Genomic DNA, 6,000 nt, shown 5'->3' on the forward strand with positions numbered 1-6,000 from the left:
ATGTTCGCAACCTTTTTCTCTGGGACTGGGATCATATTAACCATTTCAAAAAGTTATGTACATTTTGTGCCACTGTAAAGAGACAGGTCGGTCCTGTTTCATTTTGGTCTGTTCAGCCCCATTTTGTGCATTTAAAAAAAAATGTACGAGAAATTCACTTTGTTATACTCATTATTGTGTGCATTTTTTCCTCAGTGCTTTCCTCCATAAAATAAGCATTTTACACACATTTTGATGGAAAATATGTCCTGCTAAATCTGGAGAAGTGTCTGATCCAATCTGGAGCTGCATTGTAATCCACAACCAAGTTTTGGGGTGACTGAATGGGGTCAAACTTTCCTCACAGCATTTTTGTGGGGCGTAATGCGTTTGCTTCCTGTGTGAGCTATACATTCTCAAGCTGCACATTAAGGCAACTCACACATTCAAATGGCTTGCGTATTATGCTACCCTAAATCACATCATCCTGTGCTGGGAGTCATTGTCCCATTCATTAGCTTTCTTTCCATTTTGAGGACTCAAAAGCTGCCATTTAATTGTCATTGCGAGCACGCTTGGAATACAGTGTACAGTTCTGGCCAGCTCACCTCAGAAAGGACATTATATAGAGCGTGAAAAGGTTCAGAAGAAGGCAAGCGAGACTTTTCTGGATGATCTGCAAAAGTATTTTAATTTAAGGAAATTGCGAGCAGGAGTTGGGTTACCAACAGTGGACGTAAATAAAAAATAATGTTATGAGAGGGATTTTTAGACAGGTAACAGTCTGATATATGAGGCAGTAGAAAAGGGCGGGAACAAAAAGACCATGGAGGAAGGGTGGGAATTTAATATATAAGGTAACAATGTAGTGAATTGGGAAGGTCATTTGTTAAAAATAATATGTTTAAATTTGAATTTGAAGTCAATTTGTTATAAAAAAGAAGAAAATTAATAAATAATCATTATAAAAAAAGGGCAAACAAAAATCATTAAGGGGTTGAAGCATCTCCCCTGTGAGGAAAGGTTATATCATTCATTTTAGTCCCCATGCCTCAGTGCCCACATGAGAAGTACATTACGGTATAATCTCTCAGGACTGGTATCTTGATATTATTTTCACAGGAAAGGAGGCTTCCATCCCAGTAGCTATATCTCAGTTTCGTTTCATACATTATGAAGCCTAGCAAATCCAGCAAACATTCTCGTTAGGTCAGTACAGATCCAGTCCTCCCACAGACCTGCCACCTCAGCACTGGAGCATGTTTCTTGTCTTTCGTACAGATGCCTATCTCATCTCGCTGCTGGGTCATGAGTTCAATGCGCTCTTCGCAACCTCCAATTTGCAATTTCGATTTCATCCAAGGAGGAGACAATTGCTGGAAGTTAGACGAGGTGAACTTCCTGTTTTGCTTAGCGCAAGCAAGGTACAGTAAGGAGTCTTGCGACAACCATTATTTGCACAATGTTGGTACACCGCAATGGCATGTGAGTGCAGCAGGGTGGGTCTTTGGATGAGACACCCGCAAGGCTTTCGATTTATATCAACCTCAATAATTCAAAGGAAACCAAGGGAGAATTCCAGCCTCCTTGGGAAGGAAGGTCCATCCCTTGTTTGTGGGTGCAGGATAACACATTACTAACAAAAAAGCCACACACTTTAATTTATGGACTGCTGTCATGTGAGCGCTGTTGTTTTTGTTCATGGGAAGACAATTTGCACCATTTCCAAGAAGGGAAGTTTAACTATGGTTACATCCCCTTCAAAAGAAAGAAAGAAAGAAAAGGAAAGGAAAGAAACTTGGGAGCTGTAGTTTGTTAAGAGTACTGGGAATTATAATTCTGCGAGGAGTAAATTACAGTTCCCAGGATTATTGGGAGGAAACCATGGGCTTTAAAGGTGTGTTAAATGTGTTTTAAAATAATGGTGTGGATGCGACTAAAGAAAGTAGGTGTGGAACTGGGAGACAGATTGCTAACTCTGACCAAGGACATACACTTGGTGATCTTAGGTAAAGCATATTATTATTATTATTATTATTATTATTATTATTATTATTATTACTTCATTATTTATACCCCACCCATCTGGCTGGGTTTCCCCAGCCACTCTGGGCGGCTCCCAACAGAATATTAAAAACACAATAAAACATCAAACATTAAAAACTTCCTTCAGATGTCTTCTAAAAGTCAGATAGTTGTTTATTTCATTGACATCTGATGGGAGGGCATTCCACAGGGTGGGTGCCACAACCGAGTAGGCCCTCTGCTCCATAAGGTAGCCTTCCCATAAAAGAAAACTATAGTGTACATCACCTTCTTTTTAAAAATTGGCTTTAAAAATTATTTTATCTGTTTGTATTTTGCTTAGTTGCTTAGAGACATTTCTTTCTTTTTTTGCATACAGCACTTAGCAAATACAAATGCAAATAATATTAATAATTCTGACACACTGACATGTTGTGAGGTAAATGCTGTCATGTGGTTTCAGGCCGAGGTGGTATATAAGATCACAATAAGACCTTCAGCTGAAGGGAAGTGTATACATTTAAATAATTAATTAATATTAGATATTTATTACATTAGCATCCTCCCCAAAACTTGAGGTGTTTTCCCTCCATTTTATCTAGGCTGAGAGAGAACGATTAACCCGAGGGGATCCCTTAAGCTTTGTGACTAAGTAAATGTTCCAAACTCAGGTTCAGCTGTAACACTTAAGTCACCACATTACATTAATTCTCACATAACATTCAGATTCACAGTTTTGTTTTTGTTATTTAGGCAGTGTCTTTAATATTCAAGATTTCAGTGTGTTGTTTTTTCAAAGAGCTAGCCTTAATCTGATTATACCATATGCACTTGTTTTATGACACAACACATAGATACAAAACATGTGTACCGTGTAATATCAAGCACTGGCATGTTTTGTGAGTATAGCTTAGCTCTCTAGAAAAGCAAGCCTCTTTACGCTAACTAAATACTTGGGAGTTTCCATGTCTTTTACACCCATAAAATTCTTTGTTTTTGTAGCACCAGTGCTGGCGCACTACAATGAAAAGCAGAGTTCCTAATATCATGCAAAATCTTTTTGAATCCCTTTTTAATCCTTGCACCTGCACTGGTCAGGTTGGGTATTTAAAACAAATCCCCTCCAGTTCTCTGAATTTGTTAAAGTTGCAAGTTTACAGCAAGCACGCATGGGAATTGCTGCTGAACTCCTGTCTGCTTAAATTGACTGATTTTCTGGAAGTCACGTGACCTAGGGCTTTATTCATCCTTAGTTGTTTGTTTTCCTCCCAATCTATTGCTCAAGGATTCAGTTTCAGGACAGGAATGTTAATATCCTGGCTTATCATCAGGGATCTTGTTTTCATTACTGTCCATAATTTGCTTAGCACAACTCGGTCACTCCCTTAAACTGCACTCCATGTTGCAACACCACATCCTTTCTCCCTAAGGATGCTCACGTGTGTCGCTCCCATGTGATATATTCTGGTATTTATTTCTATTCTGATATATTCTGGTATTTATTTATTTACTATAAAAAAGGCTGTCAAAGAAACAAGAAGAAAAATCTAACAGTGTCCATGTGAAGACAAATGGCGTCTCCTCAGAAGTTAGCTCCGTTGAGTTCAATGGGACTTATGTCTAGATTAGTAGAAGGTGGGAGCTAACCTAGTGCCCTCTGCACATTGTTGGACTCCAACTCCCATCAGCCCCAGTCTTTGGTCAAGGATAATGGGAGCTGGAGTCCATCACCATCTGGATGGCACATTAGTAACCCTTGACATAAATGTTGACATCATCAACTACATTTTAACAGGTTAGAGGCGTACCTAGGTGTCAGGAGTCCAGGATCCTGGCTTGATAACACAGTAAGTGTAGGTAATTAAAAAGGAGGATTTATTGCAAAAAAAGACACATATAGCTCCAGAAAGCTCTAACCAAGCCACCAGCAATATCACTCAAAATGACCCTTCTGAAGACTCCTTCCGGTTCCTACAGAATATATTGAACCGTCGCCCCTTACGTCTCTTGTTTTGCTTCCTGTCTAGCAGCCCTCCCATTCGCCGACTCTTCGGACTTATTGCATCAGCTCCAGCCTCCTCCTGTTCCGAAAGACTGTCTCTGTTTCTGTTCGCGCCTGTTTGAGCTTCCTGAGAGCTTCCTTCCAGCCTGCTCTCAGTTGTTCCATTGGCAATGGGGAGTTACCGCTGGCCTCTGCTCATCCTGCATCAGATCTACACCTCTCTGTTCTGCAGCCGGCTGTAAAGTTCCATTAGGAGCTGGCTCATTCCAGACACTAGGGGTTGGTGAAACTGGTGTGCAGGCCCAGGGGCACACACAAAAATCACCTATAGAGAATATGGAGTGTATGACGTACATTGGTGCGGGGATGCAATACCACTGCTGCGGTGTGGTCAAAATGTGGGGGAGGCTTCCTGTCCTTTTTGCATCGCAGCACAAAGGTGTGTGTTGTTGTTTTGCCTTTCCTCCTCACCTTGCCCTCACACCAAACGATTTGAGTACCTGGGTCAGGCGCCATTTCTAATGTGGCTATTGCGGCAGAGTGATTTCTCATGTTGGGGTGCCTATACAGCTCCATGCCAAGGGCAAAAGGGGCCCTAGATGCCCTTCTGTAACAGTCCACTCCATCTATGACCAAGCTAATATCGTACACAAAGATAAAGCTGTTGTGTCCGCTAAAGCAATGGCGGTTGCACACCCTTTTTACTTAACATAATCCATTTATGTATTGTGGTGTAGACAAGGAACTCACGTGTCTTCAGCATGAATATGTATATCTATATTTAGATAGGTAGACGAAAGGAAGGAAGGAAGGAAGGAAGGAAGGAAGACGCATGAACAAAGCCTTTCCCAATGCGTAGGTTTCCCCAAAGGGGCAATACAGTGGTACCTCAGGTTACATACGCTTCAAGTTACATACGCTTCAGGTTACAGACTCCGCTAACCCAGAAATAGTGCTTCAGGTTAAGAACTTTGCTTCAGGATGAGAACAGAAATCGTGCTCCGGCGGCGCAGCAGCAGGAGGAGGCCCCATTAGCTAAAATGGTGCTTCAGGTTAAGAACAGTTTCAGGTTAGGTACAGACCTCCGGAACGAATTAAGTACTTAACCTGAGGTACCACTGTATAACCAGCACCAGCACCGATTGAGGGAACTGTGCAGGGAGTGAACAGATAGCTGGGTGTTGAAAGGGGCATGAAAAGGACTTAGAGATAGCGAAAATGTTGTTGTGCCTCAGAAATAAAGGGCAGGAGCTTGTATAGAGTTCACCTCTTTGTCAGGAAGGAACCTCTGCATTTGACGATATGATTCCACACAATACAACCATGTTGCTTCCTCATTATTTTTTTAACCTTCCAGGATATCTCAAAATGATGATGGACGATTAATATATGCTAATTGTATATTAATTGGGGATCTGGGTGGCCACTGTGAGAACAGCAAGGAAAGTGGCGAGGGAAGGGAGGGGATAAGAATCCATTGACAGGAAGTTGTATAACCTCTGTGCAGAAATGCTTGTCTGAAGGCTGACTAACTAGCGGGTTTTTGTATAACCTCTCCACAAAGAAATCAGAATGGAAACTCAAGAAAGAGTCAATATCGTTTAACCTTCACAGAAGCTTTGTTGCAAAGCAAATCAGGACAAATGCTCCCACGGGTTGCCTGGAAGTGAACTGTTATGGGGATTCCTGAGGTTCGTCTAGGGGGAAAAAATGATATCAAGAGTTCAAAATACCACCGCAGTAAGGAGAACCGCCAATACCCCAAAAGTCATTTTGGAGAGTTGCACTTCAAATGAGAAGAAGGGTTGGGGTTTCCAGACAAGGTATTGACCTTGTGATACAGCTTCCCACATGAACCTCTGATATGGGGGGAGTGGGGGTGGGCAGAGTATACAGTTTTACAAAATCCCTGTTGCATCCAACATCCTGGTGTCATGAATAAGCCAGCTCCCAGGGAAGATTTGCAGCCAGCTCCCAGGGAAGGGTTGCTGCCT

The sequence above is a fragment of the Podarcis gaigeae genome (assembly GCF_964106915.1).
Source record: "Podarcis gaigeae genome assembly, chromosome: 1".
NCBI classification, from domain to species: domain Eukaryota; kingdom Metazoa; phylum Chordata; class Lepidosauria; order Squamata; family Lacertidae; genus Podarcis; species Podarcis gaigeae.